We start from the raw sequence: 23282 nt of genomic DNA on the forward strand, positions 1-23282 counted from the left end.
GCAGAATCATATGTGAATTAAATATGTAGATTTTTAGCTAAAAGTTACATATCTCTCTGCAGTGTTATTAAAATCTCAATGTACTACCTCATACTTAAATCATCAGTTGTTTTATTTTCTACGGTAAAATGTACAATGAATCAGTTCAGCAGGTCCTCTGAATATACCTATCTGTTAGAAAACGAACGTTTTTCCACGCTGCCGCTCCGCTTTTTCCCTTGCTCGCTTGCTGTCGCATTCAAGCGTCGTCTGCACTCTCAGAATGACTGCTTGGATCAACGGCATATTTTGATGACAGTTAAAAAAAAGAAGTGCAGTCCCGGAGGGACGGCGGGGCCAGGACCGAGGGAGACAAAAATAGATAAATACTGATGAAAAAAGAAATGGGAAAATTATCGTGCCTGTATATTTGCCTCTTTGCACTTAAGTGCATTTTTACTTACGTACAGACCCCCAAAATAGCTTGATGTAAGAGAGGAATCTACTGGCACATCCGGATACAAATGCACACTGTGTGAAAAGCATGTACCAAGTAGGACGCTGCAAGATAGCAGGATTCCGATCGACTTCCGATCCGAGCGTGAAACAATACGAAATTGGAGAAAGGATTAACAGCAAGCCTTGCTCATTTATCATATATTTAATATTTTCTCTAGTAGCCTTACCCAGAATCTTACTTCGCATAACCCCTACACTTAAAGAAAACATTTTCTGTTCACGTTTCATTGACAACATCAAAGATCTCTTCATGTTAACGATGACTGATAGTGGCCTATGTAGCATTTGCGGCCGTACTAAATTTCAAGCGAAAGCGACAAATTATTGTAATTTAGATACTTTGTTTCACACGTTCTGGGAGATCTAAAAAAATTAGACTATTACGATGTCATTACCTTAGTGGGCGTTTTCCTGGATGTAATTGTTGATTGTTGGCTTTCTTATTTAGTCCTGCGAAAAATTTAGGGCTAACGAATGTTTCTGTTGCAAATTTTCAAGTCGTTTCCCCTTTATATGTTTAGGAAAGACTGGCTAAATGACTTCGAAAACTCTTTGTGGGCTCCGTTTGGGCTGCATCGCGATTCACAAAGAGGCAGGGTTTGTGGCTACTGGGCTGGAGGGTCACAACTGAAGGGCTGAAATAAGAACCACCACAGGTAACGTCCAAAAATACAGATCCGTGAGATATTTCAGCGCTCGTGCCACGTACCAACTTAGCTACGTGCACAGATAGGTTAACCTAATTTGGCGTAACAGATTTGATCCAAACTGGCCGTCTAAACACTTAAGTAGATCTACTAGATATGTAGATGTCGTTGGCGACATACAATTACACAAACGCATGATAGAGAGATTAGTGACTCAGTAGGGTGTGTGCCCCTATGTCTGGAACAAACCTTGTTGCAGTAGCTATAGGTGTATATATATACACGCATAGAAACAGCGTTTTTCTTTTGATGGAATTCCCGCTGTTAGATCAGCTGACTGATTGGGCCTTATCGAAAATCAACTCGACCCTCTTGTAGATTAAATATTTGGGCTCCAGTTACTGCAGGATGGGGCGTCAGCGGTCGAAGGTAAGCATAATTACGGAAAGTGACATCCTAGTACCTGAGGGCAACAAATGAACATGATAATTTATCTTTGTTGTTCTATGCGATAGTCTGCGCGAAACTGGGAAAAAGCAAACATATTAAACTAAACCTCAAAATTTTGAATGCAATTCCGTTTGAACTGAAAATCAAATTCTTTTCGCTTTTCGAAATTATTTCACAAACAAAAAAATAACAAGTTTTTATTAAAAAAAAAAACACATTTTCTGGTTACTGTAAAATTATTGGATAGGAAAATTATTTTATATAGAAAAACTTCAAAAAAACATATATCATAAATTAGTTGCATTCGGTACCTCACCTTCGCGCGCACTCACCTGATAATAGCGGTACAATTAAGAAGCGATCATTACCTGTACCATCCTTTTCTTATCTACGGCAGTGTTTATATTCAAATTCAGGTGTTTTACTTCTATTCGATCGTAATGTGCCCATGAAATGAAGCAAATGTCGGGTAGTCAAAGAAGCCATATTCATATAAAAACGTATCTAATATAAAGGAATAGGCCTGGCGCCCATGGTGCTACAATAGGAAGATTTACATAATGTGATGAGGAGTACTACCAACCTTTCGGTAAGCGAAGTGCTGATTTACTCAATATAAATTTCAACAACACATTATGTATATATATGCAATGTTCAATGGGGCTACAGGCGGTGATAATTATACCAATGCCTAGTTTTGACCATATGCTGTGTTCAAGAAATTGAAGATTTACTTTGTCAATGAGTAACGAAACAGTCGATGCTAAAAAAACAGCAACAGTCAGGTAAACGTGATACGAAAATCATCCTCAGTGACTTGCTAGAGTGACGATGAAAGCAAAAACAACGAGTGCATATTTATATGGCCTATGCAATCTGGCACGTCGCAGAGAGGTGTCGCACGATGTACGATAGTGAAACCTAATGTCGTCCTGCGATCTGATTTCAGGACAGCACTATACTGTCCCACGCTACTTACGGCTTTTCTATTCTTCAGATTGCGCAAGATCTTTTTCCAGACGCTTGTCGTTCCAAAAGCCCGCTAGGTTGTCGTCTTATGTACTCAACTTTTTCTTTGCTTGGTATGGTATGAATGCGTGTCTGTTTTAGTTTAGGTAAATCCAATTATTTGGCTCAGTTAACAGTGTTCACACAGCCCTTGGGGCTCCAGCGAACATTCTAGTAAAGGAAAATGAAAGAGATGGAACATAAACTGATCACTCCCGATGTGTTCAAAGTCCACTATCCAGATAGATGGAGACTAAGATTAGGTTGGATTCACAGATTATAGGTAAGAGACCTTTTTAGAAATGAGGTTATAGTGAAACTGGAAAAATAGGTTAGCAACTTCAGTGCCCGATGACGTCGAAAATAAAACTGAAACAAGTTATTAGGAAAATAGATCACTTCGCCACCTATATAGCGACGCAGTGGTCAGTTTTATCTAGTGTTCTCTCAATATAACTGCGTCAGTTCGCCCGTGTCTACGTACAAAGTTAAAAGCTGCTTTAATTTGAGTTAATATAGAACTGGCTGGTCAGCTCTTGCAGTGAAAAGGAAGCGGGCTAGAGAGGAGGAGGAGCAGTTAGCTTCTTAGGGTAGGCCAGGCTTGCCTGGGGTTTCTTTCCTTCTTTCTCGACAACAATAAAAAAGGAAAGATGGACGTCGAATTATTCGGTCCAAATGGCCGCGAAGCAACCTGCACTAACTACGTACAAATAAAGTAGCCATAGACTCGTGTCAGCTCTGCAGCCCACGCCCTTTACCTTTATGTTTCGAGTTGTACGGCCGGTATCGCCTTCAGGCATTCCATTAGACGCCCCCCTTCCTATTGGGAACTATCGCATCTAACCGCCTTCCTAATCTAAATGCTCGATTATGTCATTCGACTTGACCCCTTTACTTTCCGCTACTTTTGTCTCTGCGACTTTCCTCTGGGAAACAACATTAAGACCTGGACTGACTTACCGAGTTAGTCTACTCCATAGTCGCATGTGTATGCACGCTTAGAGTGTCTACTTCTCCGTTTTGGCCACAGAGGTTGGATCCTGGGTGTCGAGATGTTTACAGCGATTTGAAGAGGGGAAATGCTAAGGAAATTAGACCAGAAAAATTAGAATATGCGTATCTGCATATATATGATCGATTCACGCCCGTTTATGACCGCTGTTGCAGGCAAGAGGTGCCCCGTGACTCCGATGCCAACTAGCTAGCCTTAATGGCGAACCTACCGCTAACGGTACAAGGAATAGCTTAAAGTACCTGCGTCTCTCGCGGACTAAGAAGGCGACCGCGGTCCCATTTACAACTCGAATAAACATCACGTAAGAGACTTTGAAACTACTCGCCAGTCAGGGCAAACCGGACGCACTTTGCTAAGGGCTGCGATTATCCCGTGGCGATGGCAGAAGCAGCAACGGTTTGCGTTCTATCTGAAGGTCCAAATAGAAGTAACGTAATATTATAGAAAGCTATGCCCACAAAGGATAGAATACGAACGCTAATTGTGGATGGGTGAAATGCTGCCGATGTGAAAATAAGTTCTGAGTTGTCGAAAAAAACCTATCGAAACGCTGGAACGTACATTTGTTATAGCGATTTGATCATCACCTAATAAATGGTCTGTATTACCGCAGTATAACAGTAAATAAAATACCCCGTCATATCTACACGAATCACTTCAGTCTCACGTCTGATTCTATTGTCTTAGGTGAGCATTGCTTCAGAGGTGTGTCCTTCCCAAAGTGTGTATATACTTGGTTTCGAACCTAAATCACTGTACGTTTCCCTGACTTTGGTAGAAAAGTACCACAACCTCATCAAGAGGACTGCATATCTGTGTAGGTTCGAAAGAAGTAGAAAATTACGATTTACATGCGCTTCAAAGTGGACAACACTTCAACTATTCTTGGGATCAACGTTGATTAGGTCCGGCCCGCGTAAGACAATATTCTATAAGGCGATAAGAAAGTCAACGTTAATGAAAGGCGTATATTTGCTTTATAAGTAAGTAATAGGAACAAACTCGAGACTAATAAAACGACCGTCGGCCTGGTAATGGACTAAGCGGCAATATACTTCGTTGCTAATTGCAGGTACGTCTGGTAGTTCCGGTTCGAATCCGGGCGTAGACACGCTTCGTTTTGTGCTGGGAGTCAGCCGTGGGATGGAACGACTGACAGCGGTGCCGCACGTTGAGAATCGAAACAACTAGCTTACTTCGTAGAACATACACGGGCTTTCTGCTACGCTGTAAAATACGTCGACTTAACGGTTTCACCTTAAGCTATAACTAAACCGATAATTTACCTCGAGCGAAACGTGTCATACAGTCATGCAGCGGCTACAGTACAACAAAGACTGTAAAAAGTTCTTCAAGAAAAATTTAACTTTGCAGCGTTCTGATTCATCAGAAGTTTCTCGAAACTTTATTACCATTAATCATTATCTTAAATTGGGGAGCCATCTTACAGATGCAATCTCAGTTGGTTCGTCTTGCTCCAACAGTATCACGTTTGACCAAGATTCGCCAGCTGTTTACGATGCTTGCAAAGGCTATATGCTGCAATGAAGCCCACCGCCGGAAGATGTTCTGGCTCCATGAGCTTCCGCGGCAGTATGACTCATATAGCGTTAGCTATATATATATATATATACAGAATTAGTAGACGATTGGCCTAAAATACGCTTTACTGTTACGGCCAAGGATTTTAATTGAGACCAGCAGCAAGCTCCAATAGATACTTGGACGGAGAATTTGTGATTCCAACAAATTGCACCCTCACTTTATCTGCCACAAGGACAAGGCTCTTGCAAAGTACGCTTCTGTCCATGGTGATGGCTTTTACGTCAAACATTTAGGATCTAGGCATATGTTTTTCGAACGGTCCATACCTAGGTCATCTAATTGTTATTAATACACGATATGCACAAAATAAGAGTCGTTTAATTGGAAATGTCTTAAAACTAAGCCGAGGAAACATTAAGCCGTATATCGGATGCGACCCTGCGATCAACCAGGCCCATCCCACGCTCCCACCGGTATTATCGAGAGAGTCTTATTGGAAGGTCAGCAACGTCGATCGTAAGGTTTCGTATTCTCCTTATCCCGACGAAGTCAGAGAATACGGAAACAAAGCCAATAGTTGTTGATCTCTAAAGATCAATAATAATCTATCATCCGAATACCCAACTTCCCAGCAGAATACACAAGGGAGGCTAAAACGAACTGACCTGTTTGTACCCCTCGTGAGTCAGGTTTAAGGACTTACTTCGAAATCTCAATTTTTCGCCCTTTCCGACTATTAGTTCGACTGGTGTCCTTCAAAATGGCAGACAGCAACTGCTTTAATTTGATCGAGCCCATTGCAATCCACATATCCTGTAATTTTGTTCGCCTTCGACTTGGAATAATTATGTACACTATCTTGGACGCATTTAGCTTCGTGTATAATTGCCAAATGTATTACGACCCAATAATTTCTCTATCAGAACACTTCGAAAAGTTGTAATTAACATTTATATTGTATGACGAATAGGATCATTAGTACAACCTGTAAGAAACTGCGAAAGCTGTGCATGAACTTGTCCAAATAACACGTAATTTTTTATGGCTTAGGATCACCGGACAATTTTGAGTTTGAAAATAACTTAAGTCTAAACAAAAATGTAATATTTTTAACCAAAACGTAACTGTAAGATGTTCATATTATGTACAATCCATGTATACTTGAGACCCGATGCCGTTTCAAAAAGTAGGAGAAAATTCTAGAGGATATACTCCAAGATTGTCTAAAATACCCTTAATGACGTAGCTGCTTTTTTTTTTATTACTGTAACATAAGAACGCAACAGTATATTCTAGTTTTGTCACTACTCATTCAATACTAATATGAGCTAATTTTCTTCGCTTTTATGCACCTAATTAGGCCACACTTACTTCTGAATCAAATGGCGTTCGATAGCGGCTCGTTTAGAAGGACTCTGTTGGACAACCAACCGTTCGCTGTACTAGCGACCCGGGAAGGAACAGGACAACAATAGAACGATGCTTCGAAATGTCTGATATATAGAGTATTCATTCTGCAGAGTTGTAAACTTTAGCCAGTGTACCCTGTACCCTTTAAATTACACTTTGCTTTATCTATCCCTGTTATAGGGCGGGGCACTTTAAATCGGGTCTTCTTTCTTATTACTCCGGTGGAGTTTCTTAAATTGGCGGAAGTTTTGGCGGAAAATCCTAAATTACTGATCAGATAAGCGAAAATCTTCAGACTGCTAAGCTGCGTGATGTGTCTAGATATGCCAGGTATTTTATAACAACGTGACAATCAGTTGTTTTCCTGTGCATTGACTGCCTAGGTTTTGTTTTAGCGCACAGTATAATTGCTAAGGTTTATCGAAAATGTGCTCTTGAATAGCAGCCGCATCGGTTCTGACCCGGGTCAGCTTATCATGCACTTTTCTCTATGACTATAAGCGCCGTCGTACGGTTGTATTGCGGCCATTGTTGCTGGGCACCATCGAGTGCTAAAGTAGTGATTCGGGGTATCTACTGTACTTTCGATAGGCCGTACGACGCGGGCGGGTCACTCTTCTCCCGACGGGACTGATTCCGCGAAGGAGATGCAAACGTTTTTTCATACGTTTCCATTATCGTACAATCAACCAGTTCTCTACAACACGGAACAGCTGGTATAGGCCCAAGTGCTCGATGCATCATGTTATTTATTTCTGGATGGCTACGCCAGCAGCCGATGCGGCTTAATCAGCAGTAAAATCTTTTTGCCTACCCGTACATTACCTGCTGAGCCGGAAATGGATCCCGTTATCGTGGACAGTCTTCACTGGCGACCGACTGATCGCCGGGCAGCTAACCAGTCAAACTATCAGCCCGGCGATACTGTTGTTGTGGAAGAACTTGATCCGGTAGCCTTTAGTAAAGGGAAAGGTGATTCCCAGCACGGAATCCACTAAAAGGTTGTGTATTCTCCAAATAAAGCTATGGCATTCAGTGCATAATGAGAATGCTGAAGATTATGCACCCTCCTATTGATAGGGGCAAATATGTGAGAAGTGCCGATCAATTGCTGCTCCCTCAATTTCAAGAAATGCAAAAAGGAAGAAGAATCGGAAGTTTCGGTGACCTTCACTACAAGAGATGCCAGCCCCCACATATAAAATTGTCATGAAGTATTATATCACGAAAAAGTCCAAAGGTCGTTTCGTTAACCTGACAATGTAAAGAAAAACTACGGGGATTAGGTATTGGGCTTTCAAGAACGTCTGTAAGCTCAATCATAGCACAGATCTGTTAAAACGCTCAATAAAACAATTGTCGAAGCGATGTGTTTTTTTTTTTAAATCCAACACAATCTATAACCAGGGTCGAGAATACAAAATCAAGTATCTTATTTTTATAAAAAGTCAAATGGGTTAAGTATCAACAGCAATGCAAAACGTACTGCAAAGTGCGCCCTAAACTTCAACACGAAACATGTAGCTACACAATTAGCAGAAGTCACGTACGAGAAGATGGGGGGCTGCTTTTTTAGTGAAATCGCACATAAACAGGTTACAGGAAAAAACGGCTTTCACTTAAGGAAAGGTAGATTGTTTTAGTGTACTTTTTTTTTTAATCCAAAGCCGATTTTTACCTAATTGCAAGCTTCCGAAAGGCTGCTAATGGTAAATTAGAATAAAAAATATAATTATTACGCATGTATTTGAAGATATGGCGATCACCTAGAGGGAAGAGAAGCATGAACAAATGAAACGATGTCCTTTGATCAGATAATTCAGATTCGAATATCCGAAGATTATAAGAGAATATCGTCTGAACTTAATAATTATATTAATTATTAAGCCTAATAATTAATATAATTAAACCTTTAGAAATAAAACTAAAAATTATAAACTCAAGTACAGTCAATGTTATCGATAATTTGGATGCAGTATGCCGGCAATGAAAAGAGTACAATAATAAATCAAATATTGTTAGAACAGCAGTAACAAAGATTCTGTGATATAGTTATGTTTGGGCTCGCGATTTTAAAAAGGACACCGCTTTTGTCATTGCAGGTAAATATGCTCCCAACGATGTCCGCCATTCCTTTCTAGGCGCTGCCGAAGACTTGGTGACTTTAGGTAAGGGTTCAAGTATATTTAGATTTACCTGTCGGTAACAGATCCTTGGCAGGTTTACTTTAATGCAATACTACATGCATGTTATACGCGTCTAAAAAACATCTCGTTCAAAACACTATATCGTCAGGTTTAACAAGCTCTGTTATTTTGCGAAGGAATAGTTCAGAGGGCTACCGTATTACAAACCTTGCACGCAGAAGACCTACTTAAGCGAAGTTCTTCGTTTAAAATTCCTGTTGGACGTGACATGCCTCGGGTATACGATTTTGCCTTATATATTGATTCTGACGAGCACCTGGTCGAGATACCCTCGTTTCTTGAGCTTTCTCACCTTTAGTGGATTCGCGGAAGTCATAAAACCGACGGCATCGTAAGCTGATCTGCTACTCTTGCTGATATAACAGTTATCATTTTTGTAGGTCATATCTGACTTAAGCGCCACAGTAACTTTGCTCCAAAGATTCTTAGCTTTATGGCCCTATATATTCTATACCTCGTGAACAAATTGGATGAGCATTTGCTGAAATTCTCGTCGTGTGAAAGCCTCAGCAACAAAAGATTATTTACGGTGTTTGACAGCGTTACTAGTTTTCAATGAGTAAGTTTAGCGTACTGATTCATCACTCGGTGGTCACCTTAGAGCCCTCCTCTAGCTGTAGAGGCATTTTTTCTTAACGGCCAAATGCATAATACAGTTACATTTATAGATGATTCCCAAATTGAATGAAGCCTAAATCCTAGCGATTCACTTAAAGCATCTACACGATATGTAATACATACGATAATCGCTAATTGTTAAAACCAGTTTCGTTAAGCCTCGATAATACCTACATAAACAATACAAAGCTGATGATAATGTGGAAAAACAAATCGCGAATTCGTCAGATATTAATAAAATAGGCTGTCCTTTTATAGTTTTATGATCGTTTCTTAAACGACCGTTGTTAAACCTTTGACTCCAGTAAGTAAGCAACGTAGATACTTCCAGCAAACTGAAGATACAAATACACAGTATGGGTAAATATGGAGAATCGGTAGCATTAAAGGAACACAGGGTCTGCTTATGACATGCGGAGTATTACGGTCAAATCAATATAATGATAATAATGACATTGCCAAAGCCTTTGTTCCGTTCGCTTTATACTTCCTTGCGTCTCCAACGTACTAAATAAGACGATGGAAAAATGATAGAAAACAAACGAGGGACAGAAAACAAAAGATCGTATTGCTTATGATAAGTCGGCAGCGTGAGTTGCAGGAATAAGGCCTGTTTAAAGACTGAATATTCTGCGATGCTCCTACATTGTTGCCATTGGTTAAAGGAAGTCATGTTTTTAGGTTGGTAGAACTTTGGCAGAATTTACCGTCGCAACGTTTAACTTATTGCTTAATTTTATTACCTTTGCCGTTTAGTTGTACTAATCCTTTTGGTCTTATGGACAATTCGAAACTACCTTTTGCAGCATTTCTCATTTTCCGCCCTTTGATTCCAGATGTCTCCGGGCGAACAACTGCAATTCCTACGTCCAGTGGCTTTCCTATGGTTCTCTCTTCTCGGTAACGTTTACTCACTGAGATGATGTCGTTTCAGGAGATCGGCAGCCGATAGACACCACCAATCCCAATCACATTTTCTTCCTGCTTTGATCAGCCAGAATTCAAGGTCCGAGGACTGTTTATCGTCTCCTTTCTCCTCTGGAGGTCGTACATGTTGTGAAGCAGCCCAGGCCCTAGAGGAGGTAAAGGTCCAGTCTTGGAAAGCTGCAGCGTCGTTGAGAAGGGTAACGTTAAGAAAAGAAAAACGGAGGAGGGAGGAAAGAATGGATATAAAGGGGATGAATGGTATCCAGCTAGCTGGCTGTGTTAGAAGCTGGCGTTCCAGAAGTTAGCTACTTCGGGGGGATCGAGCCTCAACGAAGCCGAACTACCGACGATTGTGGATCCGCTCAGTCGTCGTCCCCGGGTGCTGATGATGGTGGTGGTTGGAAGTCCCTTTTTTGTTTCCTAACTGATGACTTCGTTCCTTTGTCGGCTACCCGAGTCGCTTCGTCTGACGACCATTTCGGCTTTCCGGCTATTGCATAGCCCTCTTTTAGTCTCGTCTCAATTTAGTACTTGTCTGTTACCCCTTCTCCTGGGTCTAACTTCTCCCTGTTGGTTCGAACATGAACACACGGAACGGTGACGCTATGCGTTTTGCACCGTCGGTCCCCTTAACTTCTTCTCTGCAGCTATCTCTTTGTCTTAGTGGTCCTAATTTTCCTTCTCTTCCTCCTTCATACTTCTGTAAAGGTCACGGATCGCTAGATCGATCCACCGTCGAAAAGATCGCACCCCAGAGCCCTAATGTTCCAACTCTGTTAGCCAACATCTACAGGTCTCCCTAATTCTGAAATCGCCGTTGAAATCCCCAAGCAAATTCCCGCTGTCAGCACACCGTCGGCGATTTCGATTGATCTCTGCCACTAAATATGTGAACGACAACCAGCCACCACTGCCATCGCGACCGCTATTGTTAGAAGCAATGCGAGCCTTTCTCTCTCTCACTGGATTTACCACACGCGAGGCGGCCATTGTTACAAACAGGACAAACTCCCAATTTCCTCGGTATCTTGACGTCGTTCGAAAACAGTCACGCTAACACAGCTGTCACTAGCCCGCTGTTTTCTGAAACAAGTCGTTGTTGTCGTCATCTGAGTAAGGACTCTTGAATCACAGTAGCAGCGGCCGTACAAGTCGGTGGCGACCGGCTCTCTCACGTTGGTCTAAGGGTTGAGCTGAGATATTGAGCTCGTGCTGTTGTTGGCCTTCATTAATCCTTTTTTGTCGCTCGACCGCGCCGCTCTATCCCGGCTTCGGCTAGGATGTTCAGGCATTCTTTCTGTTAGCATGACCCAATTCACCAACGGGCCGCCGGTTACTATATTACTTAGGTCGTAGGTGGAAGGACAATCAGGATAACAAACTAACTGCAATGAAAGCGTGGCTTCTAGTAGTCATATTCCATCTTAGACCGCCCTCTCGTGTCGCTTCTCGTTTATACCAGCAGCATCATTAGCTTCGCCGCCCTTTAGCTATTGCCTGGTCCGGCAAAATGAACCCGGTCATGTCTGGTTGTCTGTCCTGGTTCACTCAGCCGCGCAAGCTGACCTCAAATTGATTTCCGACACGTTACGTTACAAGGGTCTGCTAGTGGTAGTAACAGCAGAGGCCACCGTTCAAATACGGTAGCTGCTTTGGCCAGTTGATGCCGGTGATCTGCTCGGTTCCTAGGATAAATAAACAGAACCTCTTTCCTCATGAAGTTCTACGTTCGTGTCAGGAATGTCCATACTAAAAATGTCTGATGCTTCGCGCGTTGCACTATTATAACGACTACTGCTTCTAAGGCTCATAATTGTATAGTCGGCTGATTGGTGGTTGCGCTGTCCGTGAGGGAAACTGTAATTTTTGTCCAAATTTTACTTATTTTCGCATTTTCTTAACGCAGTGTCAAGTTTTGTATGCTACCTCTAGTTCTGACATCCCATAACTGCGCCATATTAACCTGAAATAAGAAGCAAAAAAAGTAAGTGCGGTGGCAATTGTAATGGCCGTGTTAGTACTCCTGGTACTGATGATCATGAAAGCCTCAGTTCACTTTAAGGTATAAAGCTGTGATGTTTTTAACATCCTTAAATATCGTCTCGTAGCAACGACCCGAAGTGGTTAAATTTAGCTCGTTCCTGCAGCGCACTAGAAAGCCGACTGTTCGTAATCAGCTCAGAGGGCAAGCAGGTGCTAAGTCAACTTTACCTTAAATATATCGTTAAGGTCACACTTCGCCTTTCCCATTTGTGTTCTTGTTTTTTGAGCTTTTTTTATATTTGAGTTTCACTTATATCTATTACCGAAAGTATACCGAAAAGGGTAGCAATAATCCTCTGCGCTGTACATCTGCAGTGACACCATTTTGTATTAACGCTTATAGCACACTTAGGCTAAAATACGTCACACTATGATTTTGATATCTACTCGTGTCTTTTAACTAGCCGATTACGCAACTGTCTCTTATTTAGCTCACAATTTAAAAAAGAAACTCATCAAGTCACTATATTTTTACTGGTAAAAGTTGGCCCTGACCATATAAACCGATTAGGAACAGCAATTGGCAACAAAGCTTCTCACTTCAACAACGTAGCGATTAATATACACAATGATTTTAGAACATAGTACTGATAGAGACGACGAATGGATCCTGTGTATCGTTAATGGCTACTGACAATTAGATGTTATTAGTTTGTATAAAAAAAAAAAACACTATGCTGTGATCGTATACACGAAATAAACTGGAAATTAATCTGGGACGAGAGCGCTGCCAGTGAAAATTCTGCACAGATTCTGCACGATTTACTCTGCACAGAGCGCCATACCTACTTCATCCAGAAACTGTGCATTCACCTAAAATCGTTGGCGTAATAAGAACACTATCACGGTCCAAAGTAGCATGGCCATTGTTCGAAAGCGTTGTGCCAGAGATTGGACCGGTCCAAAGTCCCCTATTGGATATTCGAATGCTTCGCGGATCGCGCGTCCACGTTATTAGCGAGCAAAATGTAGAGAAGGAAGCATTGCATTTCAGAACTGTCAACTGTCTCGTCTGTGCTGTTCCAGCTTCAGCATAAAAAATTATAACATGCCGTAGTAAACTGTAGGAAAAAAAAGTTCCTCCAGTGTCTCACACATCTGAGTGCTTTTTCTACCCAAGTACGCATGCATATATACGTACATGCATCTTTGAACGCGGTAGCAATTGCATTAAAGAAGGCATCATCCGCTTGAAACGGTTACTCCAACGTTTCTACATTGAAGGTTATAGGTAAGCTTTTTACCTCGCTTCGTACAAGTGTACCGCAATGAATTGATTCGTATACGTTTGCCTCGTCTTGTTAGTAAGCCGAATGCGACGGACGCAACGGAGACAGATAGTGATCTGTATAGCTATTGAAAATAGGACACAACAACTAGTGAAGGACGGTATGTTGTAGACGTGATAAAAGAAAGCGAACAAGTCTTCTGAAGATCTGGCATACTGATAATGCTATAGCGGTTACGACGCCAAAGATAATTTTCCGAACAATGTAGCCAAATTGGTCGACATCTCAATGATCGTTTCTGTTTGCCAGGCCATCTTATTCGATAGTGTTTCAAGACGCGTATGTGCATCGGCCTGATGTACATCGGTCGAAACTAGACGTTATCAGTTTCAGTACAAACGCCACGAGATCAGCCAGTCGGAGCTGATCCAACGTCCGCTACGCGTACGTTACATCAAAGGCTGTTCTGTTTGGTGCAAGCAGTTTTCGTTTGATGTTTCTTCAGATATTTCGCACTGCCGGCCAGTATCCAATAGATAGCATATACACATACGTAGCCATATGCCGGCTTCTAAATATGAAGCTACGTTGATTTTTGGCCTCGAACAAAAACCTATACATATATATATATATATATATATCACAAGGCGAACACCCTGTGAAACTGGCGACTATTCTGATATCTTTTACTGTAGTTCGTGATTAGCATAAGGTAAGGAAGAGGTAAAGGATTGTATTAGAAAATATCTGCTTTTTCCAGATTCACTCTTGGCATTCGGTCCCGCCAACCTCTATCCGCTTTAGTTCCTAATGTTGGTACCTGCTTCCCCACGAGAGTCTACCCAAGGTGCTCTGTCTAGATAGAAAACAGACCGAGGAGTCGCGGGCAGCACAATGAAGTAACTTGTGTTGGGCCAAGGATAATTTTTGCGAGATGAGTATAAATGCCACAATGAACTAGAGGTTGGCAAGCAGGTTGGTTAGTGAAAATAAAAATTCGACATGGCTACACCGTCCATCGTTTTATTATATCCTCCTGATGTTATCAGTAAGTTACGATCTGGAAGAGTACCTGATCGCTAAAAACCTCGAATTGCCTGGCAGTAAACACGTGGTTGGCCAAGGCGGAAACTAATCCGAATAATTGTCTTTCTCGTAATAACAATAATAATAACTGTAGAAGAGCAGTAGTATATCGCATGCGGCTGGGAAAAGAATGGCAAGCCAGCGTACGGCGGTCTGGTTAGTTGGGCGACGGAAAGTATTCGCACCTCTGAGAAGTCTTGAGGGGGCGTGTCAGTTTGAAAAAAAACAGTATGCGGGCAGGAACTGATGACAGCGTAGACCCAGCGGGAGTGCGCAACGCGACGGAACGAAGCAGTTGTAACGAAAGTGCAAACGAGACAGAATCGCGTTTGCGACGGACTTCGACTTTGTTTGGACCCTTTATCGTCTAGTGAAAGGCCTGCCAAGCCTGAAGTCGACGGCGGTCGCGGCGGCGGCGGCGGTAGTAGCGAAGGTGGCGGTAACAGTAATAGCGGCGGCTTGCTGTTTTGTTGGCTCACCGTCCGGCGTTATGGTCTTTTATCGCCTTTAAACAGCCTATGGTGCAGGAACTTCTGTTAGAGGCGCGTCGGATTAGGACCCGGTCGACCCTGACTGTAGGGCCCATGGGATACGACTTATGATGCCTTAAAAGGGATCCTTTTAGCCATTCTCCTGTCCAGCCACCGATCCCATCGCAAAACTTAGAAACTATGACCGTGAAGGGTTGACGTGTGTTTCGCTCTAAACGCACGGCACGCTAAATAAACAGACGACCCCAGCAGTCGTTGGTGACGTACGCATTTAGTACTACAATAGAAAGCAGCAAGTTCTGGTCAGGAAGAAAAGTGAGTTACGCGCTGCGTCCTTTCATTGGTTCGGATTCTTTATCAAGTCTATACAAATTTTCACACACATTTTTAATTCAGGGCATTACGTTTTTGCTCACTGGCGTTCAGCCGTCTCAGATGGGCTGTCTCAGATCTCAGTTTAAGACACTTTTGCTTTTCCTTAAATTTTATACGCAAAAATGGCTCTATCTTTTCTAGCACGCTGTTTTTCAGTCTTGAATAAAGGAAGAATCGGGGATCTCAAACAAGTTTTGACCAGGCTTGAATGGGACCCGTGAGATGTGGACGTCGACTTGAATATCGTGAAAAGAGCGAACCGACATTGAAGCCGGATTTCCATAGAAATTTGATGTAATTCTTTGAATACGAAATCCTTACATTGTGACATCCTCATGACCGCCATTGTCCGTCTGGAACTATTAAAGTTTGACATACACACTTCATTCAGTTTATCTACAAGAAAAACGACCATGTACGCGCAGGGTTTCGAGTACGAGTCTGAACCCTGTAGGAGAAAAGCAACATAATGTACGCTCAGCAAACGTTAGCGGCTAAATAAAATTGAAGTCTACTAGCAACAAGTGATGAAGTTGCCAGTGACAGATTTATCTAGAATTGGGCCCATCAAGTGATATTATGACAAGACGTACTTAACCATCCGTGTAAATGAAGACGATCTACCAGGTGTAACAAGTGTATTATCAGAAATATCATTTATGCGAAAACATCTAACTAGATAATAATGTAATAGTAATAATATAAGATACTAGACGATTTACATGAGCATTAAATCCATGTAAAATACCGCGACTATCTAGATCTCATATCACATGAGACACGTGCCACTGGACGTTATAACGCGAACTTAATTTGGCAAGGATCAACTAGCTCATAATGCAATTCCCACGTTCCTGTTTGTGGTTCAAATATTTTCAGTGCTAACACATTACGAACGCTTTAAAGAATCGTATGGACGTAGGCCTATTCGTTTTGAAGGGCAAATCGGTCGATGCGATTTCTCGTACTGCCCCTTCAACTAAACCTATTGTTGTTTTGATACATTGTATGCTCGTGTGTTTTTGTCTCCTAACCTAGATAACAGGTCAGATTTTCGCGCGCCCTTCCCGGCGTCAGCCGCAGTGCCGCGTACTCATACGTCTCTATATGCATCTGTGCATACATACAAAACGAGTTCCTATCAGCTACCGGGCAGACCAAGAGTATTGGCAGCTCAAAAACATCGTGAATACATATGCTTCTGGTTCCACATTTGCAGTGGAAGGGACCTGGGCGGCGGATCACTTTGCTCACGTCGTTGTAGGCTCATATAAAGCGTAGTTCTATTACCTATTTCCTAGCCAAGTTCCTGCTGCTAAGAATCGACGAGTCGACAAACAAGTCACGCGTTGTTTATGCGTCTCTACGAGCATTCCTTCGTTATTAAATGAAAAACCCAATCAGTTGTCGATCACGACCGTTTCTACATTCTATTCATTGGTTGACAGTGTTTTACTTCAGCAAACTGCTAGTGTTCTCAGGGAATGCTGAGGAGATACTAGACTCATTCGAGAGACAATTGACCTCCTGTTGTGGGGTTTGTTTTTATCGAATGACTTCTATATTATTTCTTCCTCTTGGATGTCCACTTGTCTTTGCTTTATCTATGTAAGCACCGCTTCATCCAAGGTTTTGTATCTGATGCTAGGTAGCGTCTGTTTGATTTTGTTATTGTTTTCTAAGAACACGCCTTCTGTTCTCTTCGTTCTTTTTTTTTTATATCGTTTCACTGGCAATAAAAATAAATAAGCCGTGGCTTCTATAAACAATCGTCTATTGAATTTGCTATCATGTCAATAACAATAAACGAGTTGTTATGTCAAAGTTTACGCTTAGCGGTATTAGCTGGCTGGTTAGAATCGGAATGACGACCTCATAGAGACCAGCGAAAATCGTATCCTTCGGCTTCAACTGATGACACAATGATAGTTGGCAATAAAGCAACAATTATATATTGTTACAAGTACAAAAAATAGGATAAACATAATATGAAACGTTGAAGAACAAACTAGCCCAGTAAATCCTCAAAACGAATTACACAATTTTATAAGATTTTTACATTCGTATATTGGCGCTTACTGATAGGTCACTTTCGCGTGATAGAATATGCTTTAGTTCATTGGTCATGATATTTTTCCTTCGCCTCTCCGACTACGGCGAGCACATTTTTCTTTGTATCTGTACACTGTATAGTCCGGCCTGTTTTTTCATTAACGTAGTTCCTGTGAACTGTTTCGGGAGTCAAGATGCACAGGGTAGAATTACTATGTAAATTTGAACTTCAAGATGGTCCTTCCGCCTGTTTCATAATTGCCTTTCAAGATAAATCTCTATCGCTTTACATCGTCGATGGCAGGTAGAGTTAGCAGTGGCTGTCATAGATACAGACAGAGGTACAATATGACGTTATCGCTAATCATGGTAGCGATACAGTGAATAGTATAGTAAGAATACCGATTTCAATTGACGCAGGCCGGTTGGCTGCCAGCGGCGACCTCGGGTTAGCGACGAACTCAGTTGAGGTAGAATCGAAGCTTTTTCAACGAATGGAGGCAACGGTCATTCGTCCGTTTTAGCTTCGTACGCCTGAATCATCAAAGACTCAAGGGCAAAACGGTTGACAGAAGCTGGATGAAGCAGCAAAGGTCAGCGACAGTGTTGCAGCGTAGACTTTGGTTCCAGTAAGATCAAGGTACGCCGTACTGAAGACGACTACATCGACAATTGCTAGAAACGAATGTTTAATGAACCGGGATAAAATGTTGTGGAGTTGTAGGGCTACGGAGAGCCACTAGGTGACCAGTCAACGAACAAGTCAAAAACCCTCGACGTCATTCACTGCTTTCCCTGTCGCACCCTCGTCGCCATCAGCAACTGGGTGAGTGAGGCGTCGCGAGTTGGAGCTATTGAGTGCCGCGCCAAGAATGAGGAAGGCGAAGTCAACATCGAAAAGGGGACGAACGGTACCAGAGTTCTACGGCTACGGCTGCCATAGCCCGAATCAAGTCAAACTGGTGACTAAACGACGGCAGAACAAAGTGAAAGACGTCGCCCCTGTCATTGCCGCTGTCGCCATCAATGACACAATCGTCACCTGAACCTTACACACTCCTGTACCCCGCTCTGCATCTCCTGTGTTGGATGCGACGGGAGCGGCTGTTACAGTGTCGTTGTTTTTCTCAGCGGAGCGAGACGGGCAGGCTGATCCCCCACTCTCTTCTCCTCATTTCCCTTCTTTTTTTTTTTCTATTGTCATATCATCGCCTTAACATTCGCTTTTTAGCGGCAATAGCGACCGTGAAGCAGGCGGAAACCCCACAGGTGTCAGCCCCATCGACGCCCCCGACCATATGATTCAAGCGGTGACTTTTTTGCGATAGACGCGCACACTTGCTGCAAACAAACGATCGTAGGATTGGTCGGACGACCCATGCAACAGTGATAGCAGCAGAACTCAACCGGCTTGTCGAGGACAAAAAGGAACGAATAGAGTAAGTTCACAATTCTACGTACTCGTCCTTCGCCGAATCTGTTGGTTCACAATGAGGCATAGAGTCACCGACCGGTTTTGCAAACATAGGGGCCGCTTTTCGAAGAGAGTATGGTGTTTCAGGTAGTATTATAGACAGATGGCAAGCTCTACGTTACAGCCATCTATAGCTGTATTTAGATTTCAAAATTAATAAGGTGGCGTGAATAACCTTTTTTTTTAACATTCTCGGTAAGTTAATCCACTAGACTCTATGGACTAAATCGATTATAAAATCGAAGCAAACTACAGCAGATTGAGTTCTCCAATTTAATTATATGAATAAGTACACGCTTACGGCTACATGAGGCCAGAGCAAATGGCCGTGAAGCGTTTGTTTTTGCCGGCCAAGGACTTCCTAAAGCATGTCTGGTCCATTTTGCTGGCATCGGTGAGATGTCCAATAGCATTGCTAAAATCGTAGAAGAGTTGCTCGTACGGCTGGCTAGTCTGAAGTTGCTCCTAATGGAGATCGACGAGAGGAAGCCCAAGCGACAATCAGCGGGGTACGAGCGGCCCGCAAAAGAGCGAAACTGGCCGCTGGACGAGGTCGTGAGATAGAGTTGGTTCGATTTCAAAATCAGCGCAAGAAAGACGTGGGAAGCTGTAAAACTAGAAGAAACTGGCTAGTCTGATCAGCTCTTCTATTACTACGAGACGGCTGGCCAGACATTCGGTAAGTTTGTGGGTAACAAGCAGTCTCGGTGGATGAGCTGGCTGTGGCATTTGGGTTTCATGTATCTCATGGGGCGAGTATTTCCAAGAAGGGCAAGATTAAAACCTCTTGCGAACTTCCTTGCTACGGCGGGGAAACCTCTTACGCTAGTTTCGTCCAAGTAGTGCGAGACGACATGCCAGAAGAATCTGCCACTGAAAAAAGCTGAGCTTAGACGGAGAGAACAGTCGAGATCAGTACGAATATTACGCCGACAACGGAATATATGCCGGGACGACGAGAGGTCTCGTTCTGCGAGCTTGTTGTTGCTGGTCCGTGCAAAATATCCTCCTCGCGAACCAAAAGTCCGAACCCGTTAACCGACTTTGACAACAAAGGAATCCTGTCGTACAGCGCACGACGAGATTCACGCATAGCCTTGGACGGCGTAGTGTGAGGTTAAACTCGCTATGCGCTAGGCGATGCCGGTCGCGATACGTATGTGGCTCAGTTGTATTAGATTAAATGTAATGATATTAATCTCTGAATAATTATGCGTCTATAATTATATAGACGCGGACCAATTACTGTAAAGCGCTCGTTTCAGCCAGCCAACGACAAAGCTAAGCCAATAAAATAGGCTACCATACGGCGTTGTCAAGCGAAAGTTCACCAAATATCGACGCAGCGAGAGTAGGCCATCGATGCCCGATGTTATGAAGGTGTTCGAAGGTTTAGCGAAAGAACCTGTAAAGAACGTCGTACGCCAACACCCTTAATCTACAACTGATTCAGGCAAAGAAGTGGATAAGTTTTCACGAGCGAGTTTCGTTGGCGAGAATATGAAAAAAATGCTACAATATGTGTGTCACTTTACCATAATAAGTTATGACTTGCCTATACGTAAACAAACGACTGGGAAGAAGCAAATTGCCCTGAGCTAAGAAGGAATCAGAGCTAGGGTTCATCAATGTGAAAATGAGAAACGTCGCGGATGGGATAAAGCAATTAGTTCGTTCAACGAGACCTAGGGAGAGACTAATGGAAAAAATCATTTGTAATGAAATTAGGGAGCGCCTGAGACGGAGGGCGGCAGGCCACCGGAAAAATGGTACAGTGTAAACGTACTAAGTACGAAAATTAAAACCATTAGAACAAATCAACCGAGCGATAGAAGGAACTATGACAACAGAAGTACACGACAGAAAAACTAAATAGTTACAACGTAAACGTATCCTGAAACCTATAAAAATAATAAGGCTTTTAAAAGCCTAGATTTTTCATCAGGTCAGGCCAGGCGATAGGAAGTAAGAACAGGTCGGTGGAAAAGTGCAGCCGATGGCCAAGAATCAGAGGAGGGTGCTCAACATGGGCGAAATTACATAAAAATTTCATTGTGAATCGTGTCACTTAGCAAAGGCTAAGTTATTAACGTCGGCTACAGCGACATAAGGTATCCGAGGTTTTAGCCGTTGGACTGGCCTTGCACAAGTAAACATTTGTTTTCGATATTGGTAAATTAGCAGCTGAACATGTCAACGCCAATAGGTCTGGGCGTAGTATTTTGGGTATTACCGTCATACATATCCTGAAGCGCTCATAATGACGTTACACTGTCGTCACGAAATGTCGTGTTACATGTAATTGTAAACAACAATTGGATTTAAGATGCGAAAGAGGAAACAGTAGGAACGCCATTTTTTTAGATTAGAGCTTTGCGGGACATGTGACAATCTAATGTTTGTCTGTAATTCTTCAGGACGTGCCGAGGTACTCTATGTTTCGGTCGTTGACACGCCATGTTCTCTTTGACTTTCAATGCTTAAAAAAGTGTTTGCTACATATCTTCTTTATTTGTGTATCAGTTAAGTGTAAAAGAGGAACGCATGAAGACGGTGACGCGGATACAAGGAAAAATTAAATGTTTCAGTATACTGATGATTCAGCTTCAAGGAAACGATGAAAACTGAAGTTAACAACGACGAACAAAGACAAACATGTGCTATACATGTCTAGACGCATGAGAGGCTCTCAGATTTAGAAGACAGTAGATAACGGAATAAAAATATTATATAGCTGCTGAGCCAAGCAAAAAACTATACGTATCTGTACTTAGATCTATAGGAAGATAGGAATATTGTGCATGCATCGTTAGTGCATATTAGATTCTGCGAGGAAGAGAAACAGGCACAACTTGCCCTACTCGAATAATGAACGTTAAGTTAGTTCAGTAGACGACAGCAACGTGTTCGAGATGCAACAATGAATAAAGGATATAGAAGATTTAAGGTTGTTTAGTTAATGTTTCGAGCATCTACGAGTGCCTTAACTTTTCGGCACACTCCAATGGGTCGCTTGCTTACGGGGCACCGAGCACCCTTTCGCCCCTATTTTACTTTTACGTTCCTTTCGTACAAGTCGACCATCTTGATTGTCTGTCCGGCCTGATCAGTTACCGCACCCCTTTGAATACGTGCGTCCAGTTTGTGCTGCATAAGAAACCGTCCGTAGACGACCGCATTTACTTAAATGAAATGCGCCATATGGGAATCTGTGATAATCTAAATATCGTTATCTCGTTATCCATTTGGGGACAAGCAAATTTTATATATACATATATATATATATAAACAAAGCAAGTTTACTATGCAAAAAGTTAGAATATATATATGGAATGTTTGAGTATGTGTGCACGTAAATGCGTTTTCCTCCTAAAATGAAAAGGAGCCATATTTTCAGTGCATGAAAGCTATCATGCAGATAGAGAAGTGCATGAGTTTTTAACGGAATGGCCGTATCATGGTTGGCAGGTTTATTTATTAACATACGAAGAAAGTTTGCGACGCCCTAACTCGCGTACATTCGTGTATACATATACGGACGTATACCTCTGTTTGGGACTCTTATAACACAGTTTGAAAAGTATTTATGATCAATTTACGCCTTTATCCATTTGTGATAGCGCAGCGTCTCTCGGCGGTATCTGCTAATGGTGCTTATGAGAGTAGTTTTGGTCTTAACAATATTAGCAGAAATAACAAAATAGAAACATACCGTACATTCATTAGTAAGTCATATATATATATATATATATATATATATATATATTTAGATATCTTTGAAATGCATGTTTCTGCAAGATATGCTGACAATGGTGTCTTATACGGTTACTATAGCGTATTGTGACGTACTGAAAGCGGCTCTTGAAGTTTTTATGTTGCTCGGCCAGAGACGGCTCAAAAATACCTTAAAAAGCAGGAAACCGCGGGAACTGATCGTTGTTTTTGCATGTTAAAGTATCCAGTCTTTAGCCTTCTACCTAGCCAGTTGTTTAGACACGTGTGTCGATTTCGGCCCGATTCAGAAAACCTTAGTTTCAGTTTTGTATGGCCCCTTCGTTTAGTATGCATTTAGCAGATAGTCGTAGTAGCAGATAGTAGTACACAGTAGACCTACTTAGCGAAAATACGTTTTTTCGTTTGCTTAAGAAGTAGCCGGTTATAGTTAAGTTGGCTTAATGAGATCGGCCCCGTGTCCTTGCCACAAAGT

The 23282-nt window shown here is 42.2% G+C and overlaps 1 protein-coding gene across 3 annotated transcripts in view; it reads left to right on the forward strand.

Moving 5' to 3' along the window:
• Positions 1–23282, forward strand: part of LOC111253284 (dopamine D2-like receptor) — a 175022-nt gene that overhangs the window by 49621 nt on the left and 102119 nt on the right. Inside the window, exons 3-4 of one of the 3 annotated variants that reach the window (XM_086992453.1) lie at positions 8676–8741; positions 10235–10522. The exons of 1 other annotated variant lie outside the window; for it this stretch is intronic. The gene's annotated coding sequence lies outside the window, so the exon portion shown is untranslated. The remainder of the gene's footprint in view (positions 1–8675; positions 8742–10234; positions 10523–23282) is intronic. One more of the 3 variants, XM_086992454.1, reaches the window with a different exon arrangement.

Source organism: Varroa destructor, unplaced genomic scaffold (genome assembly GCF_002443255.2).
Source record: "Varroa destructor unplaced genomic scaffold, Vdes_3.0 BEIS01000006.1, whole genome shotgun sequence".
Taxonomy (NCBI): Eukaryota; Metazoa; Arthropoda; class Arachnida; order Mesostigmata; family Varroidae; genus Varroa; species Varroa destructor.